This window comes from Antennarius striatus, chromosome 7, assembly GCF_040054535.1.
Source record: "Antennarius striatus isolate MH-2024 chromosome 7, ASM4005453v1, whole genome shotgun sequence".
Lineage (NCBI taxonomy): Eukaryota > Metazoa > Chordata > Actinopteri > Lophiiformes > Antennariidae > Antennarius > Antennarius striatus.
In genome coordinates this window covers 10,819,290-10,839,779 of record NC_090782.1, presented here as the reverse complement: position 1 = coordinate 10,839,779, position 20,490 = coordinate 10,819,290, and the positions used below count along the sequence as shown (strand labels likewise).

Here is a 20,490-nt window from a genome sequence, read left to right as displayed (position 1 = left end):
TAATGACCTCTACACTACAGAAACAACTAGTAACTTGCATCTTGCTGAACTGCAGATGGTTCTTGATTATAGGATTAGAGGCAGAAAAGACTTATTTCTGCGTGGTTTCAAACCAGGGATCTTTTGCATGTTAGGCAAACTTCATCACCATTACACTACAGAAACAACTGGCAATATCCATGTTGGTGAATTGCAGATGGTTTTTGATTGTAGGATTAGAGGCAGAAAAGACTTGTTTCTGCCTGTTGTCGAACCAGGGACCTTTTGAGTGTTAGGCAAACTTGATGACCACTACACTACAGAAACAAGAGGCAACTTCTGTCTTGCTGAGCTTCAGATTGTCCTTGATTATCGGAAATGAGGCAGAAAAGACTTGTTTCTGTCTGTTTTCAAACCCGGGACCTTTTGCTTGTCAGGCAGATGTAATGACCTCTACACTACAGAAACAACTAGTAACTTGCATCTTGCTGAACTGCAGATGGTTCTTGATTATAGGATTAGACGCAGAAAAGACTTATTTCTGCCTGGTTTCAAACCAGGGATCTTTTGCGTGTTAGGCAAACTTCATCACCATTACACTATAGAAACAACTGGCAATATCCATGTTGGTGAATTGCAGATGGTTTTTGATTGTAGGATTAGAGGCAGAAAAGACTTGTTTCCGCCTGGTTTTGAACCAGGGACCTTTTGCGTGTTTGGCAAACGTGATGACCACTACACTACAGAAACAACAGGCAACTTGTATCTTGCTGAGCCTCAGATTGTTCTCGATTATGGGAAATGAGGCAGAAAAGACTTGTTTCTGCCTGGTTTCAAACCAGGGACCTTTTGTGTGTTATGCAAACCTGATGACCACTACACTACAGAAACAACTGTCAATATCCCTGTTGGTGAACTCCAGATGGTTCTTGATAATAGGATTAGAGGCAGAAATACTTGTTTCTGCCTGGTTTTGAACCAGGGACCTTTTGCGTGTTAGGCAAACGTGATGACCACTTCACTACAGAAACAACTGGCAACTTGTATCTTGCTGAGCCTCAGATTGTTCTCGATTATGGGAAATGAGGCAGAAAAGACTTGTTTCTGCCTGGTTTCAAACCAGGGACCTTTTGTGTGTTACGCAAACTTGATGACCACTACACTACAGAAACAACTGTCAATATCCCTGTTGGTGAACTCCAGATGTTTCTTGATAATAGGATTAGAGGCAGAAATACTTGTTTCTGCCTGGTTTTGAACCAGGGACCTTTTGCGTGTTAGGCAAACGTGATGACCACTACACTACAGAAACAACTGGCAACTTGTATCTTGCTGAGCCTCAGATTGTTCTTGATTATGGGAAATGAGGCAGAAAAGACTTGTTTCTGCCTGGTGTCGAACCAGGGACCTTTCGCGTCTGAGGCGAATGTGATATCCGCTACATTACAGAAACCATGAAGAAGTCCCTCAACACACATGTTGAAATTAATATATAGTCTGAGTCACCTGCAAAGGTCTCACACTCATTCCAACACGTCCAGTCCTTCATGGACATGTTGAGTCAGATATTTTTAACTGGATGCAGCGACACTGGTTGTGTTTGAGATCTACGTAGCAAAAAATTGCGCAAGTTGAAGGACTATACAGTTTGAGTGTGTTACAAACAGCTGTCTTGCACAAATTCATCCATTTGTTGAGATGGGCCAATACTAGTTCCAGGACTCTTGCTTCGTCCAAAGAAAAACAACAGTAAGAAAGATCTAAAAACACTTTTACGCCTCAACCTTATTTTAAAGAGATTACAGCTCAACTTTATTTTAAAGAGATTCATGAGACAGAAAACACAAAGGAAGGGACTGTAAGTTATGACGAAACTGGAGAAGCAAGCGTACTGTCTGAATGGAATGTCCATTTACTTTGTGGAAGGTTGTATTTTGTACACAGGTTTTGAACCAGGGACCTTTTCCTTGTAAGGCAAATGTGATGACCACTACACTACAGAAACAAATGGCACTTTGTATCTTGCCGAGCCCCAGATTGTTCTCGATTATAGGATTAGAGGCACAAAAGACTTATTTCTGCCTGGTTTCAAACCAGGGACCTTTTGCGTGTTAGGCAAACTTCATCACCATTACACTACAGAAACAACTGGCAATATCCATGTTGGTGAATTGCAGATGGTTTTTGATTGTAGGATTAGAGGCAGAAAAGACTTGCTTCTGCCTGGTTTCGAACCAGGGACCTTTTGCGTGTTAGGCAAACGTAATGACCACTACACTACAGAAACAAGTGGCAACTTCTGTCTTGCTGAGCTTCAGATTGTCCTTGATTATCGGAAATGAGGCAGAAAAGACTTGTTTCTGTCTGTTTTCAAACCCGGGACCTTTTGCTTGTCAGGCAGATGTAATGACCTCTACACTACAGAAACAACTAGTAACTTCCATCTTGCTGAACTGCAGATGGTTCTTGATTATAGGATTAGAGGCAGAAAAGACTTATTTCTGCCTGGTTTCAAACCAGGGATCTTTTGCATGTTAGGCAAACTTCATCACCATTACACTACAGAAACAACTGGCAATATCCATGTTGGTGAATTGCAGATGGTTTTTGATTGTAGGATTAGAGGCAGAAAAGACTTGTTTCTGCCTGTTGTCGAACCAGGGACCTTTTGAGTGTTAGGCAAACTTGATGACCACTACACTACAGAAACAAGAGGCAACTTCTGTCTTGCTGAGCTTCAGATTGTCCTTGATTATCGGAAATGAGGCAGAAAAGACTTGTTTCTGTCTGTTTTCAAACCCGGGACCTTTTGCTTGTCAGGCAGATGTAATGACCTCTACACTACAGAAACAACTAGTAACTTGCATCTTGCTGAACTGCAGATGGTTCTTGATTATAGGATTAGACGCAGAAAAGACTTATTTCTGCCTGGTTTCAAACCAGGGATCTTTTGCGTGTTAGGCAAACTTCATCACCATTACACTATAGAAACAACTGGCAATATCCATGTTGGTGAATTGCAGATGGTTTTTGATTGTAGGATTAGAGACAAAAAAGACTTGTTTCCGCCTGGTTTTGAACCAGGGACCTTTTGCGTGTTATGCAAACTTGATGACCACTACACTACAGAAACAACTGTCAATATCCCTGTTGGTGAACTCCAGATGGTTCTTGATAATAGGATTAGAGGCAGAAATACTTGTTTCTGCCTGGTTTTGAACCAGGGACCTTTTGCGTGTTAGGCAAACGTGATGACCACTTCACTACAGAAACAACTGGCAACTTGTATCTTGCTGAGCCTCAGATTGTTCTCGATTATGGGAAATGAGGCAGAAAAGACTTGTTTCTGCCTGGTTTCAAACCAGGGACCTTTTGTGTGTTACGCAAACTTGATGACCACTACACTACAGAAACAACTGTCAATATCCCTGTTGGTGAACTCCAGATGTTTCTTGATAATAGGATTAGAGGCAGAAATACTTGTTTCTGCCTGGTTTTGAACCAGGGACCTTTTGCGTGTTAGGCAAACTTGATGACCACTACACTACAGAAACAAGAGGCAACTTCTGTCTTGCTGAGCTTCAGATTGTCCTTGATTATCGGAAATGAGGCAGAAAAGACTTGTTTCTGTCTGTTTTCAAACCCGGGACCTTTTGCTTGTCAGGCAGATGTAATGACCTCTACACTACAGAAACAACTAGTAACTTGCATCTTGCTGAACTGCAGATGGTTCTTGATTATAGGATTAGACGCAGAAAAGACTTATTTCTGCCTGGTTTCAAACCAGGGATCTTTTGCGTGTTAGGCAAACTTCATCACCATTACACTATAGAAACAACTGGCAATATCCGTGTTGGTGAATTGCAGATGGTTTTTGATTGTAGGATTAGAGGCAGAAAAGACTTGTTTCCGCCTGGTTTTGAACCAGGGACCTTTTGCGTGTTTGGCAAACGTGATGACCACTACACTACAGAAACAACAGGCAACTTGTATCTTGCTGAGCCTCAGATTGTTCTCGATTATGGGAAATGAGGCAGAAAAGACTTGTTTCTGCCTGGTTTCAAACCAGGGACCTTTTGTGTGTTATGCAAACTTGATGACCACTACACTACAGAAACAACTGTCAATATCCCTGTTGGTGAACTCCAGATGGTTCTTGATAATAGGATTAGAGGCAGAAATACTTGTTTCTGCCTGGTTTTGAACCAGGGACCTTTTGCGTGTTAGGCAAACGTGATGACCACTTCACTACAGAAACAACTGGCAACTTGTATCTTGCTGAGCCTCAGATTGTTCTCGATTATGGGAAATGAGGCAGAAAAGACTTGTTTCTGCCTGGTTTCAAACCAGGGACCTTTTGTGTGTTACGCAAACTTGATGACCACTACACTACAGAAACAACTGTCAATATCCCTGTTGGTGAACTCCAGATGTTTCTTGATAATAGGATTAGAGGCAGAAATACTTGTTTCTGCCTGGTTTTGAACCAGGGACCTTTTGCGTGTTAGGCAAACGTGATGACCACTACACTACAGAAACAACTGGCAACTTGTATCTTGCTGAGCCTCAGATTGTTCTTGATTATGGGAAATGAGGCAGAAAAGACTTGTTTCTGCCTGGTGTCGAACCAGGGACCTTTCGCGTCTGAGGCGAATGTGATATCCGCTACATTACAGAAACCATGAAGAAGTCCCTCAACACACATGTTGAAATTAATATATAGTCTGAGTCACCTGCAAAGGTCTCACACTCATTCCAACACGTCCAGTCCTTCATGGACATGTTGAGTCAGATATTTTTAACTGGATGCAGCGACACTGGTTGTGTTTGAGATCTACGTAGCAAAAAATTGCGCAAGTTGAAGGACTATACAGTTTGAGTGTGTTACAAACAGCTGTCTTGCACAAATTCATCCATTTGTTGAGATGGGCCAATACTAGTTCCAGGACTCTTGCTTCGTCCAAAGAAAAACAACAGTAAGAAAGATCTAAAAACACTTTTACGCCTCAACCTTATTTTAAAGAGATTACAGCTCAACTTTATTTTAAAGAGATTCATGAGACAGAAAACACAAAGGAAGGGACTGTAAGTTATGACGAAACTGGAGAAGCAAGCGTACTGTCTGAATGGAATGTCCATTTACTTTGTGGAAGGTTGTATTTTGTACACAGGTTTTGAACCAGGGACCTTTTCCTTGTAAGGCAAATGTGATGACCACTACACTACAGAAACAAATGGCACTTTGTATCTTGCCGAGCCCCAGATTGTTCTCGATTATAGGATTAGAGGCACAAAAGACTTATTTCTGCCTGGTTTCAAACCAGGGACCTTTTGCGTGTTAGGCAAACTTCATCACCATTACACTACAGAAACAACTGGCAATATCCATGTTGGTGAATTGCAGATGGTTTTTGATTGTAGGATTAGAGGCAGAAAAGACTTGCTTCTGCCTGGTTTCGAACCAGGGACCTTTTGCGTGTTAGGCAAACGTAATGACCACTACACTACAGAAACAAGTGGCAACTTCTGTCTTGCTGAGCTTCAGATTGTCCTTGATTATCGGAAATGAGGCAGAAAAGACTTGTTTCTGTCTGTTTTCAAACCCGGGACCTTTTGCTTGTCAGGCAGATGTAATGACCTCTACACTACAGAAACAACTAGTGACTTGCATCTTGCTGAACTGCAGATGGTTCTTGATTATAGGATTAGACGCAGAAAAGACTTATTTCTGCCTGGTTTCAAACCAGGGATCTTTTGCGTGTTAGGCAAACTTCATCACCATTACACTATAGAAACAACTGGCAATATCCATGTTGGTGAATTGCAGATGGTTTTTGATTGTAGGATTAGAGGCAGAAAAGACTTGTTTCCGCCTGGTTTTGAACCAGGGACCTTTTGCGTGTTTGGCAAACGTGATGACCACTACACTACAGAAACAACAGGCAACTTGTATCTTGCTGAGCCTCAGATTGTTCTCGATTATGGGAAATGAGGCAGAAAAGACTTGTTTCTGCCTGGTTTCAAACCAGGGACCTTTTGTGTGTTATGCAAACTTGATGACCACTACACTACAGAAACAACTGTCAATATCCCTGTTGGTGAACTCCAGATGGTTCTTGATAATAGGATTAGAGGCAGAAATACTTGTTTCTGCCTGGTTTTGAACCAGGGACCTTTTGCGTGTTAGGCAAACGTGATGACCACTTCACTACAGAAACAACTGGCAACTTGTATCTTGCTGAGCCTCAGATTGTTCTCGATTATGGGAAATGAGGCAGAAAAGACTTGTTTCTGCCTGGTTTCAAACCAGGGACCTTTTGTGTGTTACGCAAACTTGATGACCACTACACTACAGAAACAACTGTCAATATCCCTGTTGGTGAACTCCAGATGTTTCTTGATAATAGGATTAGAGGCAGAAATACTTGTTTCTGCCTGGTTTTGAACCAGGGACCTTTTGCGTGTTAGGCAAACGTGATGACCACTACACTACAGAAACAACTGGCAACTTGTATCTTGCTGAGCCTCAGATTGTTCTTGATTATGGGAAATGAGGCAGAAAAGACTTGTTTCTGCCTGGTGTCGAACCAGGGACCTTTCGCGTCTGAGGCGAATGTGATATCCGCTACATTACAGAAACCATGAAGAAGTCCCTCAACACACATGTTGAAATTAATATATAGTCTGAGTCACCTGCAAAGGTCTCACACTCATTCCAACACGTCCAGTCCTTCATGGACATGTTGAGTCAGATATTTTTAACTGGATGCAGCGACACTGGTTGTGTTTGAGATCTACGTAGCAAAAAATTGCGCAAGTTGAAGGACTATACAGTTTGAGTGTGTTACAAACAGCTGTCTTGCACAAATTCATCCATTTGTTGAGATGGGCCAATACTAGTTCCAGGACTCTTGCTTCGTCCAAAGAAAAACAACAGTAAGAAAGATCTAAAAACACTTTTACGCCTCAACCTTATTTTAAAGAGATTACAGCTCAACTTTATTTTAAAGAGATTCATGAGACAGAAAACACAAAGGAAGGGACTGTAAGTTATGACGAAACTGGAGAAGCAAGCGTACTGTCTGAATGGAATGTCCATTTACTTTGTGGAAGGTTGTATTTTGTACACAGGTTTTGAACCAGGGACCTTTTCCTTGTAAGGCAAATGTGATGACCACTACACTACAGAAACAAATGGCACTTTGTATCTTGCCGAGCCCCAGATTGTTCTCGATTATAGGATTAGAGGCACAAAAGACTTATTTCTGCCTGGTTTCAAACCAGGGGCCTTTTGCGTGTTAGGCAAACTTCATCACCATTACACTACAGAAACAACTGGCAATATCCATGTTGGTGAATTGCAGATGGTTTTTGATTGTAGGATTAGAGGCAGAAAAGACTTGCTTCTGCCTGGTTTCGAACCAGGGACCTTTTGCGTGTTAGGCAAACGTAATGACCACTACACTACAGAAACAAGTGGCAACTTCTGTCTTGCTGAGCTTCAGATTGTCCTTGATTATCGGAAATGAGGCAGAAAAGACTTGTTTCTGTCTGTTTTCAAACCCGGGACCTTTTGCTTGTCAGGCAGATGTAATGACCTCTACACTACAGAAACAACTAGTAACTTGCATCTTGCTGAACTGCAGATGGTTCTTGATTATAGGATTAGAGGCAGAAAAGACTTATTTCTGCCTGGTTTCAAACCAGGGATCTTTTGCGTGTTAGGCAAACTTCATCACCATTACACTACAGAAACAACTGGCAATATCCATGTTGGTGAATTGCAGATGGTTTTTGATTGTAGGATTAGAGGCAGAAAAGTCTTGTTTCTGCCTGGTTTCGAACCAGGGACCTTTTGCGTGTTAGGCAAACGTGATGACCACTACACTACAGAAACAACTGGCAACTTGTACCTTGCTGAGCTTCAGATTGTCCTTGATTATCGGAAATGAGGCAGAAAAGACTTGTTTCTGTCTGTTTTCAAACCCGGGACCTTTTGCTTGTCAGGCAGATGTAATGACCTCTACACTACAGAAACAACTAGTGACTTGCATCTTGCTGAAGTGCAGATGGTTCTTGATTATAGGATTAGAGGCAGAAAAGACTTATTTCTGCCTGGTTTCAAACCAGGGATCTTTTGCGTGTTAGGCAAACTTCACCATTACACTACAGAAACAACTGGCAATATCCATGTTGGTGAATTGCCGATGGTTTTTGATTGTAGGATTAGAGGCAGAAAAGTCTTGTTTCTGCCTGGTTTCGAACCAGGGACCTTTTGCGTGTTAGGCAAACGTGATGACCACTACACTACAGAAACAACTGGCAACTTGTACCTTGCTGAGCCTCAGATTGTTCTCGATTATGGGAAATGAGGCAGAAAAGACTTGTTTCTGCCTGGTGTCGAACCAAGGACCTTTTGAGTGTTAGGCAAATGTGATGACCACTACACTACAGAAACAACTTGCATCGTTCTAAGCTGCAGATTGTTCTTGACTATCGGAAATGAGGCAGAAAATACCTTTTTCTGTCTGGTTTCAAACCAGGGACCTTTTGCGTGTCAGGCAAACGTGGTGACCACTACACTACAGACACAAGTTGTAACTTACATCTTGCTGAGCCTCAGATGGTTCTCGATTGTGAGGAAATGAGGCAGAAAAGACTTTTTTCTGCCTGGTTTCGAACAAAGGGACCTTTTGCGTGTTAGGCATGTGATGACCACTACACTACAGAAACAACTGTCAATATCCATGTCGGTGAACTGCAGATGTTTCTTGATGATAGGATTAGAAGCAGAAATACTCGTTTCTGCCTGGTTTTGAACCAGGGAAGTTTTGCGTGTTAGGCAAACGTGATGACCACTGCACTACAGAAACAACTGGTGACTTGCATGTAGCTGAGCTGCAGATGGTTCTTGATTATAGGATTAGAGGCAGAAAAGACTTATTTCTGCCTGGTTTCAAACCAGGGATCTTTTGCGTGTTAGGCAAACTTCATCACCATTACACTACAGAAACAACTGGCAATATCCATGTTGGTGAATTGCAGATGGTTTTTGATTGTAGGATTAGAGGCAGAAAAGTCTTGTTTCTGCCTGGTTTCGAACCAGGGACCTTTTGCGTGTTAGGCAAACGTGATGACCACTACACTACAGAAACAAGTGGCAACTTCTGTTTTGCTGAGCTTCAGATTGTAGTTGATTATCGGAAATGAGGCAGAAAAGACTTGTTTCTGTCTGTTTTCAAACCCGGGACCTTTTGCTTGTCAGGCAGATGTAATGACCTCTACACTACAGAAACAACTAGTGACTTGCATCTTGCTGAACTGCAGATGGTTCTTGATTATAGGATTAGACGCAGAAAAGACTTATTTCTGCCTGGTTTCAAACCAGGGATCTTTTGCGTGTTAGGCAAACTTCATCACCATTACACTACAGAAACAACTGGCAATATCCATGTTGGTGAATTGCCGATGGTTTTTGATTGTAGGATTAGAGGCAGAAAAGTCTTGTTTCTGCCTGGTTTCGAACCAGGGACCTTTTGCGTGTTAGGCAAACGTGATGACCACTACACTACAGAAACAACTGGCAACTTGTACCTTTTTGAGCCTCAGATTGTTCTCGATTATGGGATATGAGGCAGAAAAGACTTGTTTCTGCCTGGTTCCAAACCAGGGTCCTTCTGTGTGTCAGGCAAACTTGATGACCACTACACTACAGAAACAACTGTCAATATCCATGTTGGTGAACTGCAGATGGTTCTTGATTATAGGATTAGAGGCAGAAATACTTGTTTCTGCCTGGTTTTCAACCAGGGCCCTTTTGCGTGTTAGGCAAACGTGATGACCACTACACTACAGAAACAACTGGCAACTTGTATCTTGCTGAGCCTCAGATTGTTCTCGATTATGGGAAATGAGGCAGAAAAGACTTGTTTCTGCCTGGTGTCGAACCAGGGCCCTTTTGCGTGTTAGGCAAACGTGATGACCACTACACTACAGAAACAACTGGCAACTTGTATCTTGCTGAGCCTCAGATTGTTCTCGATTATGGGAAATGAGGCAGAAAAGACTTGTTTCTGCCTGGTGTCGAACCAGGGCCCTTTTGCGTGTTAGGCAAACGTGATGACCACTACACTACAGAAACAACTGGCAACTTGTATCTTGCTGAGCCTCAGATTGTTCTCGATTATGGGAAATGAGACAGAAAAGACTTGTTTCTGTCTGTTTTCAAACCCGGGACCTTTTGCTTGTCAGGCAGATGTAATGACCTCTACACTACAGAAACAACTAGTGACTTGCATCTTGCTGAACTGCAGATGGTTCTTGATTATAGGATTAGAGGCAGAAAAAACTTATTTCTGCCTGGTTTCAAACCAGGGATCTTTTGCGTGTTAGGCAAACGTGATGACCACTACACTACAGAAACAAGTGGCAACTTCTGTTTTGCTGAGCTTCAGATTGTCCTTGATTATCGGAAATGAGGCAGAAAAGACTTGTTTCTGTCTGTTTTCAAACCCGGGACCTTTTGCTTGTCAGGCAGATGTAATGACCTCTACACTACAGAAACAACTAGTGACTTGCATCTTGCTGAACTGCAGATGGTTCTTGATTAAAGGATTAGAGGCAGAAAAGACTTATTTCTGCCTGGTTTCAAACCAGGGATCTTTTGCGTGTTAGGCAAACTTCATCACCATTACACTACAGAAACAACTGGCAATATCCATGTTGGTGAATTGCCGATGGTTTTTGATTGTAGGATTAGAGGCAGAAAAGTCTTGTTTCTGCCTGGTTTCGAACCAGGGACCTTTTGCGTGTTAGGCAAACGTGATGACCACTACACTACAGAAACAACTGGCAACTTGTACCTTGCTGAGCCTCAGATTGTTCTCGATTATGGGATATGAGGCAGAAAAGACTTGTTTCTGCCTGGTTCCAAACCAGGGTCCTTCTGTGTGTCAGGCAAACTTGATGACCACTACACTACAGAAACAACTGTCAATATCCATGTTGGTGAACTGCAGATGGTTCTTGATTATAGGATTAGAGGCAGAAATACTTGTTTCTGCCTGGTTTTCAACCAGGGCCCTTTTGCGTGTTAGGCAAACGTGATGACCACTACACTACAGAAACAACTGGCAACTTGTATCTTGCTGAGCCTCAGATTGTTCTCGATTATGGGAAATGAGGCAGAAAAGACTTGTTTCTGCCTGGTGTCGAACCAGGGCCCTTTTGCGTGTTAGGCAAACGTGATGACCACTACACTACAGAAACAACTGGCAACTTGTATCTTGCTGAGCCTCAGATTGTTCTCGATTATGGGAAATGAGGCAGAAAAGACTTGTTTCTGCCTGGTGTCGAACCAGGGCCCTTTTGCGTGTTAGGCAAACGTGATGACCACTACACTACAGAAACAACTGGCAACTTGTATCTTGCTGAGCCTCAGATTGTTCTCGATTATGGGAAATGAGACAGAAAAGACTTGTTTCTGTCTGTTTTCAAACCCGGGACCTTTTGCTTGTCAGGCAGATGTAATGACCTCTACACTACAGAAACAACTAGTGACTTGCATCTTGCTGAACTGCAGATGGTTCTTGATTATAGGATTAGAGGCAGAAAAAACTTATTTCTGCCTGGTTTCAAACCAGGGATCTTTTGCGTGTTAGGCAAACGTGATGACCACTACACTACAGAAACAAGTGGCAACTTCTGTTTTGCTGAGCTTCAGATTGTCCTTGATTATCGGAAATGAGGCAGAAAAGACTTGTTTCTGTCTGTTTTCAAACCCGGGACCTTTTGCTTGTCAGGCAGATGTAATGACCTCTACACTACAGAAACAACTAGTGACTTGCATCTTGCTGAACTGCAGATGGTTCTTGATTAAAGGATTAGAGGCAGAAAAGACTTATTTCTGCCTGGTTTCAAACCAGGGATCTTTTGCGTGTTAGGCAAACTTCATCACCATTACACTACAGAAACAACTGGCAATATCCATGTTGGTGAATTGCCGATGGTTTTTGATTGTAGGATTAGAGGCAGAAAAGTCTTGTTTCTGCCTGGTTTCGAACCAGGGATCTTTTGCGTGTTAGGCAAACGTGATGACCACTACACTACAGAAACAACTGGCAACTTGTACCTTGCTGAGCCTCAGATTGTTCTCGATTATGGGAAATGAGGCAGAAAAGACTTGTTTCTGCCTGGTGTCGAACCAAGGACCTTTTGAGTGTTAGGCAAATGTGATGACCACTACACTACAGAAACAACTTGCATCGTTCTAAGCTGCAGATTGTTCTTGACTATCGGAAATGAGGCAGAAAATACCTTTTTCTGTCTGGTTTCAAACCAGGGACCTTTTGCGTGTCAGGCAAACGTGGTGACCACTACACTACAGACACAAGTTGTAACTTACATCTTGCTGAGCCTCAGATGGTTCTCGATTGTGAGGAAATGAGGCAGAAAAGACTTTTTTCTGCCTGGTTTCGAACAAAGGGACCTTTTGCGTGTTAGGCATGTGATGACCACTACACTACAGAAACAACTGTCAATATCCATGTCGGTGAACTGCAGATGTTTCTTGATGATAGGATTAGAAGCAGAAATACTCGTTTCTGCCTGGTTTTGAACCAGGGAAGTTTTGCGTGTTAGGCAAACGTGATGACCACTGCACTACAGAAACAACTGGCAATATCCATGTTGGTGAATTGCAGATGGTTTTTGATTGTAGGATTAGAGGCAGAAAAGTCTTGTTTCTGCCTGGTTTCGAACCAGGGACCTTTTGCGTGTTAGGCAAACGTGATGACCACTACACTACAGAAACAAGTGGCAACTTCTGTTTTGCTGAGCTTCAGATTGTAGTTGATTATCGGAAATGAGGCAGAAAAGACTTGTTTCTGTCTGTTTTCAAACCCGGGACCTTTTGCTTGTCAGGCAGATGTAATGACCTCTACACTACAGAAACAACTAGTGACTTGCATCTTGCTGAACTGCAGATGGTTCTTGATTATAGGATTAGAGGCAGAAAAGACTTATTTCTGCCTGGTTTCAAACCAGGGATCTTTTGCGTGTTAGGCAAACTTCATCACCATTACACTACAGAAACAACTGGCAATATCCATGTTGGTGAATTGCCGATGGTTTTTGATTGTAGGATTAGAGGCAGAAAAGTCTTGTTTCTGCCTGGTTTCGAACCAGGGACCTTTTGCGTGTTAGGCAAACGTGATGACCACTACACTACAGAAACAACTGGCAACTTGTACCTTTTTGAGCCTCAGATTGTTCTCGATTATGGGATATGAGGCAGAAAAGACTTGTTTCTGCCTGGTTCCAAACCAGGGTCCTTCTGTGTGTCAGGCAAACTTGATGACCACTACACTACAGAAACAACTGTCAATATCCATGTTGGTGAACTGCAGATGGTTCTTGATTATAGGATTAGAGGCAGAAATACTTGTTTCTGCCTGGTTTTCAACCAGGGCCCTTTTGCGTGTTAGGCAAACGTGATGACCACTACACTACAGAAACAACTGGCAACTTGTATCTTGCTGAGCCTCAGATTGTTCTCGATTATGGGAAATGAGGCAGAAAAGACTTGTTTCTGCCTGGTGTCGAACCAGGGCCCTTTTGCGTGTTAGGCAAACGTGATGACCACTACACTACAGAAACAACTGGCAACTTGTATCTTGCTGAGCCTCAGATTGTTCTCGATTATGGGAAATGAGGCAGAAAAGACTTGTTTCTGCCTGGTGTCGAACCAGGGCCCTTTTGCGTGTTAGGCAAACGTGATGACCACTACACTACAGAAACAACTGGCAACTTGTATCTTGCTGAGCCTCAGATTGTTCTCGATTATGGGAAATGAGACAGAAAAGACTTGTTTCTGTCTGTTTTCAAACCCGGGACCTTTTGCTTGTCAGGCAGATGTAATGACCTCTACACTACAGAAACAACTAGTGACTTGCATCTTGCTGAACTGCAGATGGTTCTTGATTATAGGATTAGAGGCAGAAAAAACTTATTTCTGCCTGGTTTCAAACCAGGGATCTTTTGCGTGTTAGGCAAACGTGATGACCACTACACTACAGAAACAAGTGGCAACTTCTGTTTTGCTGAGCTTCAGATTGTCCTTGATTATCGGAAATGAGGCAGAAAAGACTTGTTTCTGTCTGTTTTCAAACCCGGGACCTTTTGCTTGTCAGGCAGATGTAATGACCTCTACACTACAGAAACAACTAGTGACTTGCATCTTGCTGAACTGCAGATGGTTCTTGATTAAAGGATTAGAGGCAGAAAAGACTTATTTCTGCCTGGTTTCAAACCAGGGATCTTTTGCGTGTTAGGCAAACTTCATCACCATTACACTACAGAAACAACTGGCAATATCCATGTTGGTGAATTGCCGATGGTTTTTGATTGTAGGATTAGAGGCAGAAAAGTCTTGTTTCTGCCTGGTTTCGAACCAGGGATCTTTTGCGTGTTAGGCAAACGTGATGACCACTACACTACAGAAACAACTGGCAACTTGTACCTTGCTGAGCCTCAGATTGTTCTCGATTATGGGAAATGAGGCAGAAAAGACTTGTTTCTGCCTGGTTCCAAACCAGGGTCCTTCTGTGTGTCAGGCAAACTTGATGACCACTACACTACAGAAACAACTGTCAATATCCATGTTGGTGAACTGCAGATGGTTCTTGATTATAGGATTAGAGGCAGAAATACTTGTTTCTGCCTGGTTTTCAACCAGGGCCCTTTTGCGTGTTAGGCAAACGTGATGACCACTACACTACAGAAACAACTGGCAACTTGTATCTTGCTGAGCCTCAGATTGTTCTCGATTATGGGAAATGAGGCAGAAAAGACTTGTTTCTGCCTGGTGTCGAACCAGGGCCCTTTTGCGTGTTAGGCAAACGTGATGACCACTACACTACAGAAACAACTGGCAACTTGTATCTTGCTGAGCCTCAGATTGTTCTCGATTATGGGAAATGAGGCAGAAAAGACTTGTTTCTGCCTGGTGTCGAACCAGGGCCCTTTTGCGTGTTAGGCAAACGTGATGACCACTACACTACAGAAACAACTGGCAACTTGTATCTTGCTGAGCCTCAGATTGTTCTCGATTATGGGAAATGAGACAGAAAAGACTTGTTTCTGTCTGTTTTCAAACCCGGGACCTTTTGCTTGTCAGGCAGATGTAATGACCTCTACACTACAGAAACAACTAGTGACTTGCATCTTGCTGAACTGCAGATGGTTCTTGATTATAGGATTAGAGGCAGAAAAAACTTATTTCTGCCTGGTTTCAAACCAGGGATCTTTTGCGTGTTAGGCAAACGTGATGACCACTACACTACAGAAACAAGTGGCAACTTCTGTTTTGCTGAGCTTCAGATTGTCCTTGATTATCGGAAATGAGGCAGAAAAGACTTGTTTCTGTCTGTTTTCAAACCCGGGACCTTTTGCTTGTCAGGCAGATGTAATGACCTCTACACTACAGAAACAACTAGTGACTTGCATCTTGCTGAACTGCAGATGGTTCTTGATTAAAGGATTAGAGGCAGAAAAGACTTATTTCTGCCTGGTTTCAAACCAGGGATCTTTTGCGTGTTAGGCAAACTTCATCACCATTACACTACAGAAACAACTGGCAATATCCATGTTGGTGAATTGCCGATGGTTTTTGATTGTAGGATTAGAGGCAGAAAAGTCTTGTTTCTGCCTGGTTTCGAACCAGGGATCTTTTGCGTGTTAGGCAAACGTGATGACCACTACACTACAGAAACAACTGGCAACTTGTACCTTGCTGAGCCTCAGATTGTTCTCGATTATGGGAAATGAGGCAGAAAAGACTTGTTTCTGCCTGGTGTCGAACCAAGGACCTTTTGAGTGTTAGGCAAATGTGATGACCACTACACTACAGAAACAACTTGCATCGTTCTAAGCTGCAGATTGTTCTTGACTATCGGAAATGAGGCAGAAAATACCTTTTTCTGTCTGGTTTCAAACCAGGGACCTTTTGCGTGTCAGGCAAACGTGGTGACCACTACACTACAGACACAAGTTGTAACTTACATCTTGCTGAGCCTCAGATGGTTCTCGATTGTGAGGAAATGAGGCAGAAAAGACTTTTTTCTGCCTGGTTTCGAACAAAGGGACCTTTTGCGTGTTAGGCATGTGATGACCACTACACTACAGAAACAACTGTCAATATCCATGTCGGTGAACTGCAGATGTTTCTTGATGATAGGATTAGAAGCAGAAATACTCGTTTCTGCCTGGTTTTGAACCAGGGAAGTTTTGCGTGTTAGGCAAACGTGATGACCACTGCACTACAGAAACAACTGGCAATATCCATGTTGGTGAATTGCAGATGGTTTTTGATTGTAGGATTAGAGGCAGAAAAGTCTTGTTTCTGCCTGGTTTCGAACCAGGGACCTTTTGCGTGTTAGGCAAACGTGATGACCACTACACTACAGAAACAAGTGGCAACTTCTGTTTTGCTGAGCTTCAGATTGTAGTTGATTATCGGAAATGAGGCAGAAAAGACTTGTTTCTGTCTGTTTTCAAACCCGGGACCTTTTGCTTGTCAGGCAGATGTAATGACCTCTACACTACAGAAACAACTAGTGACTTGCATCTTGCTGAACTGCAGATGGTTCTTGATTATAGGATTAGAGGCAGAAAAGACTTATTTCTGCCTGGTTTCAAACCAGGGATCTTTTGCGTGTTAGGCAAACTTCATCACCATTACACTACAGAAACAACTGGCAATATCCATGTTGGTGAATTGCCGATGGTTTTTGATTGTAGGATTAGAGGCAGAAAAGTCTTGTTTCTGCCTGGTTTCGAACCAGGGACCTTTTGCGTGTTAGGCAAACGTGATGACCACTACACTACAGAAACAACTGGCAACTTGTACCTTTTTGAGCCTCAGATTGTTCTCGATTATGGGATATGAGGCAGAAAAGACTTGTTTCTGCCTGGTTCCAAACCAGGGTCCTTCTGTGTGTCAGGCAAACTTGATGACCACTACACTACAGAAACAACTGTCAATATCCATGTTGGTGAACTGCAGATGGTTCTTGATTATAGGATTAGAGGCAGAAATACTTGTTTCTGCCTGGTTTTCAACCATGGCCCTTTTGCGTGTTAGGCAAACGTGATGACCACTACACTACAGAAACAACTGGCAACTTGTATCTTGCTGAGCCTCAGATTGTTCTCGATTATGGGAAATGAGGCAGAAAAGACTTGTTTCTGCCTGGTGTCGAACCAGGGCCCTTTTGCATGTTAGGCAAACGTGATGACCACTACACTACAGAAACAACTGGCAACTTGTATCTTGCTGAGCCTCAGATTGTTCTCGATTATGGGAAATGAGGCAGAAAAGACTTGTTTCTGCCTGGTGTCGAACCAGGGCCCTTTTGCGTGTTAGGCAAACGTGATGACCACTACACTACAGAAACAACTGGCAACTTGTATCTTGCTGAGCCTCAGATTGTTCTCGATTATGGGAAATGAGACAGAAAAGACTTGTTTCTGTCTGTTTTCAAACCCGGGACCTTTTGCTTGTCAGGCAGATGTAATGACCTCTACACTACAGAAACAACTAGTGACTTGCATCTTGCTGAACTGCAGATGGTTCTTGATTATAGGATTAGAGGCAGAAAAAACTTATTTCTGCCTGGTTTCAAACCAGGGATCTTTTGCGTGTTAGGCAAATGTGATGACCACTACACTACAGAAACAAGTGGCAACTTCTGTTTTGCTGAGCTTCAGATTGTCCTTGATTATCGGAAATGAGGCAGAAAAGACTTGTTTCTGTCTGTTTTCAAACCCGGGACCTTTTGCTTGTCAGGCAGATGTAATGACCTCTACACTACAGAAACAACTAGTGACTTGCATCTTGCTGAACTGCAGATGGTTCTTGATTAAAGGATTAGAGGCAGAAAAGACTTATTTCTGCCTGGTTTCAAACCAGGGATCTTTTGCGTGTTAGGCAAACTTCATCACCATTACACTACAGAAACAACTGGCAATATCCATGTTGGTGAATTGCCGATGGTTTTTGATTGGAGGATTAGAGGCAGAAAAGTCTTGTTTCTGCCTGGTTTCGAACCAGGGACCTTTTGCGTGTTAGGCAAACGTGATGACCACTACACTACAGAAACAACTGGCAACTTGTACCTTTTTGAGCCTCAGATTGTTCTCGATTATGGGAAATGAGGCAGAAAAGACTTGTTTCTGCCTGGTTTCGAACCAGGGACCTTTTGCGTGTTAGGCAAACGTGATGACCACTACACTACAGAAACAACTGGCAACTTGTACCTTTTTGAGCCTCAGATTGTTCTCGATTATGGGATATGAGGCAGAAAAGACTTGTTTCTGCCTGGTTCCAAACCAGGGTCCTTCCGTGTGTCAGGCAAACTTGATGACCACTACACTACAGAAACAACTGTCAATATCCATGTTGGTGAACTGCAGATGGTTCTTGATTATAGGATTAGAGGCAGAAATACTTGTTTCTGCCTGGTTTTCAACCAGGGCCCTTTTGCGTGTTAGGCAAACGTGATGACCACTACACTACAGAAACAACTGGCAACTTGTATCTTGCTGAGCCTCAGATTGTTCTCGATTATGGGAAATGAGGCAGAAAAGACTTGTTTCTGCCTGGTGTCGAACCAGGGCCCTTTTGCGTGTTAGGCAAACGTGATGACCACTACACTACAGAAACAACTGGCAACTTGTATCTTGCTGAGCCTCAGATTGTTCTCGATTATGGGAAATGAGGCAGAAAAGACTTGTTTCTGCCTGGTGTCGAACCAGGGCCCTTTTGCGTGTTAGGCAAACGTGATGACCACTACACTACAGAAACAACTGGCAACTTGTATCTTGCTGAGCCTCAGATTGTTCTCGATTATGGGAAATGAGACAGAAAAGACTTGTTTCTGTCTGTTTTCAAACCCGGGACCTTTTGCTTGTCAGGCAGATGTAATGACCTCTACACTACAGAAACAACTAGTGACTTGCATCTTGCTGAACTGCAGATGGTTCTTGATTATAGGATTAGAGGCAGAAAAAACTTATTTCTGCCTGGTTTCAAACCAGGGATCTTTTGCGTGTTAGGCAAACGTGATGACCACTACACTACAGAAACAAGTGGCAACTTCTGTTTTGCTGAGCTTCAGATTGTCCTTGATTATCGGAAATGAGGCAGAAAAGACTTGTTTCTGTCTGTTTTCAAACCCGGGACCTTTTGCTTGTCAGGCAGATGTAATGACCTCTACACTACAGAAACAACTAGTGACTTGCATCTTGCTGAACTGCAGATGGTTCTTGATTAAAGGATTAGAGGCAGAAAAGACTTATTTCTGCCTGGTTTCAAACCAGGGATCTTTTGCGTGTTAGGCAAACTTCATCACCATTACACTACAGAAACAACTGGCAATATCCATGTTGGTGAATTGCCGATGGTTTTTGATTGTAGGATTAGAGGCAGAAAAGTCTTGTTTCTGCCTGGTTTCGAACCAGGGACCTTTTGCGTGTTAGGCAAACGTGATGACCACTACACTACAGAAACAACTGGCAACTTGTACCTTGCTGAGCCTCAGATTGTTCTCGATTATGGGAAATGAGGCAGAAAAGACTTGTTTCTGCCTGGTTCCAAACCAGGGTCCTTCTGTGTGTCAGGCAAACTTGATGACCACTACACTACAGAAACAACTGTCAATATCCATGTTGGTGAACTGCAGATGGTTCTTGATTATAGGATTAGAGGCAGAAATACTTGTTTCTGCCTGGTTTTCAACCAGGGCCCTTTTGCGTGTTAGGCAAACGTGATGACCACTACACTACAGAAACAACTGGCAACTTGTATCTTGCTGAGCCTCAGATTGTTCTCGATTATGGGAAATGAGGCAGAAAAGACTTGTTTCTGCCTGGTGTCGAACCAGGGCCCTTTTGCGTGTTAGGCAAACGTGATGACCACTACACTACAGAAACAACTGGCAACTTGTATCTTGCTGAGCCTCAGATTGTTCTCGATTATGGGAAATGAGGCAGAAAAGACTTGTTTCTGCCTGGTGTCGAACCAGGGCCCTTTTGCGTGTTAGGCAAACGTGATGACCACTACACTACAGAAACAACTGGCAACTTGTATCTTGCTGAGCCTCAGATTGTTCTCGATTATGGGAAATGAGACAGAAAAGACTTGTTTCTGTCTGTTTTCAAACCCGGGACCTTTTGCTTGTCAGGCAGATGTAATGACCTCTACACTACAGAAACAACTAGTGACTTGCATCTTGCTGAACTGCAGATGGTTCTTGATTATAGGATTAGAGGCAGAAAAAACTTATTTCTGCCTGGTTTCAAACCAGGGATCTTTTGCGTGTTAGGCAAACGTGATGACCACTACACTACAGAAACAAGTGGCAACTTCTGTTTTGCTGAGCTTCAGATTGTCCTTGATTATCGGAAATGAGGCAGAAAAGACTTGTTTCTGTCTGTTTTCAAACCCGGGACCTT

General features: G+C 42.8%; 1 protein-coding gene and 32 non-coding genes across 34 annotated transcripts in view; 1 reads left to right on the top strand and 32 right to left on the bottom strand.

The window, feature by feature from the left end:
* The window catches only part of cc2d2a (coiled-coil and C2 domain containing 2A), a 64,216-nt gene that overhangs the window by 30,194 nt on the left and 13,532 nt on the right, over window positions 1-20,490 (top strand). The gene's annotated exons all lie outside the window — the stretch shown is intronic.
* On the bottom strand, window positions 1,219-1,291 carry trnav-aac (transfer RNA valine (anticodon AAC)). The gene has a single exon. It is a non-coding gene; the product is annotated as a tRNA-Val (tRNA).
* trnav-aac (transfer RNA valine (anticodon AAC)) lies at window positions 4,446-4,518 on the bottom strand. The gene has a single exon. It is a non-coding gene; the product is annotated as a tRNA-Val (tRNA).
* trnav-aac (transfer RNA valine (anticodon AAC)) lies at window positions 6,406-6,478 on the bottom strand. The gene has a single exon. It is a non-coding gene; the product is annotated as a tRNA-Val (tRNA).
* On the bottom strand, window positions 7,804-7,876 carry trnav-aac (transfer RNA valine (anticodon AAC)). The gene has a single exon. It is a non-coding gene; the product is annotated as a tRNA-Val (tRNA).
* On the bottom strand, window positions 8,224-8,296 carry trnav-aac (transfer RNA valine (anticodon AAC)). Its single transcript has one exon. It is a non-coding gene; the product is annotated as a tRNA-Val (tRNA).
* On the bottom strand, window positions 9,062-9,134 carry trnav-aac (transfer RNA valine (anticodon AAC)). The gene has a single exon. It is a non-coding gene; the product is annotated as a tRNA-Val (tRNA).
* On the bottom strand, window positions 9,485-9,557 carry trnav-aac (transfer RNA valine (anticodon AAC)). Its single transcript has one exon. It is a non-coding gene; the product is annotated as a tRNA-Val (tRNA).
* On the bottom strand, window positions 9,907-9,979 carry trnav-aac (transfer RNA valine (anticodon AAC)). Its single transcript has one exon. It is a non-coding gene; the product is annotated as a tRNA-Val (tRNA).
* Window positions 10,048-10,120, bottom strand: trnav-aac (transfer RNA valine (anticodon AAC)). The gene has a single exon. It is a non-coding gene; the product is annotated as a tRNA-Val (tRNA).
* Window positions 10,753-10,825, bottom strand: trnav-aac (transfer RNA valine (anticodon AAC)). Its single transcript has one exon. It is a non-coding gene; the product is annotated as a tRNA-Val (tRNA).
* Window positions 11,175-11,247, bottom strand: trnav-aac (transfer RNA valine (anticodon AAC)). The gene has a single exon. It is a non-coding gene; the product is annotated as a tRNA-Val (tRNA).
* trnav-aac (transfer RNA valine (anticodon AAC)) lies at window positions 11,316-11,388 on the bottom strand. The gene has a single exon. It is a non-coding gene; the product is annotated as a tRNA-Val (tRNA).
* trnav-aac (transfer RNA valine (anticodon AAC)) lies at window positions 12,021-12,093 on the bottom strand. The gene has a single exon. It is a non-coding gene; the product is annotated as a tRNA-Val (tRNA).
* trnav-aac (transfer RNA valine (anticodon AAC)) lies at window positions 12,718-12,790 on the bottom strand. Its single transcript has one exon. It is a non-coding gene; the product is annotated as a tRNA-Val (tRNA).
* On the bottom strand, window positions 13,141-13,213 carry trnav-aac (transfer RNA valine (anticodon AAC)). Its single transcript has one exon. It is a non-coding gene; the product is annotated as a tRNA-Val (tRNA).
* On the bottom strand, window positions 13,563-13,635 carry trnav-aac (transfer RNA valine (anticodon AAC)). The gene has a single exon. It is a non-coding gene; the product is annotated as a tRNA-Val (tRNA).
* trnav-aac (transfer RNA valine (anticodon AAC)) lies at window positions 13,704-13,776 on the bottom strand. The gene has a single exon. It is a non-coding gene; the product is annotated as a tRNA-Val (tRNA).
* trnav-aac (transfer RNA valine (anticodon AAC)) lies at window positions 14,409-14,481 on the bottom strand. Its single transcript has one exon. It is a non-coding gene; the product is annotated as a tRNA-Val (tRNA).
* trnav-aac (transfer RNA valine (anticodon AAC)) lies at window positions 14,831-14,903 on the bottom strand. The gene has a single exon. It is a non-coding gene; the product is annotated as a tRNA-Val (tRNA).
* trnav-aac (transfer RNA valine (anticodon AAC)) lies at window positions 14,972-15,044 on the bottom strand. The gene has a single exon. It is a non-coding gene; the product is annotated as a tRNA-Val (tRNA).
* Window positions 15,677-15,749, bottom strand: trnav-aac (transfer RNA valine (anticodon AAC)). The gene has a single exon. It is a non-coding gene; the product is annotated as a tRNA-Val (tRNA).
* trnav-aac (transfer RNA valine (anticodon AAC)) lies at window positions 16,374-16,446 on the bottom strand. The gene has a single exon. It is a non-coding gene; the product is annotated as a tRNA-Val (tRNA).
* trnav-aac (transfer RNA valine (anticodon AAC)) lies at window positions 16,797-16,869 on the bottom strand. Its single transcript has one exon. It is a non-coding gene; the product is annotated as a tRNA-Val (tRNA).
* Window positions 17,219-17,291, bottom strand: trnav-aac (transfer RNA valine (anticodon AAC)). The gene has a single exon. It is a non-coding gene; the product is annotated as a tRNA-Val (tRNA).
* trnav-aac (transfer RNA valine (anticodon AAC)) lies at window positions 17,360-17,432 on the bottom strand. The gene has a single exon. It is a non-coding gene; the product is annotated as a tRNA-Val (tRNA).
* Window positions 18,065-18,137, bottom strand: trnav-aac (transfer RNA valine (anticodon AAC)). The gene has a single exon. It is a non-coding gene; the product is annotated as a tRNA-Val (tRNA).
* On the bottom strand, window positions 18,206-18,278 carry trnav-aac (transfer RNA valine (anticodon AAC)). Its single transcript has one exon. It is a non-coding gene; the product is annotated as a tRNA-Val (tRNA).
* On the bottom strand, window positions 18,628-18,700 carry trnav-aac (transfer RNA valine (anticodon AAC)). The gene has a single exon. It is a non-coding gene; the product is annotated as a tRNA-Val (tRNA).
* trnav-aac (transfer RNA valine (anticodon AAC)) lies at window positions 18,769-18,841 on the bottom strand. Its single transcript has one exon. It is a non-coding gene; the product is annotated as a tRNA-Val (tRNA).
* trnav-aac (transfer RNA valine (anticodon AAC)) lies at window positions 19,474-19,546 on the bottom strand. The gene has a single exon. It is a non-coding gene; the product is annotated as a tRNA-Val (tRNA).
* Window positions 19,896-19,968, bottom strand: trnav-aac (transfer RNA valine (anticodon AAC)). Its single transcript has one exon. It is a non-coding gene; the product is annotated as a tRNA-Val (tRNA).
* trnav-aac (transfer RNA valine (anticodon AAC)) lies at window positions 20,037-20,109 on the bottom strand. Its single transcript has one exon. It is a non-coding gene; the product is annotated as a tRNA-Val (tRNA).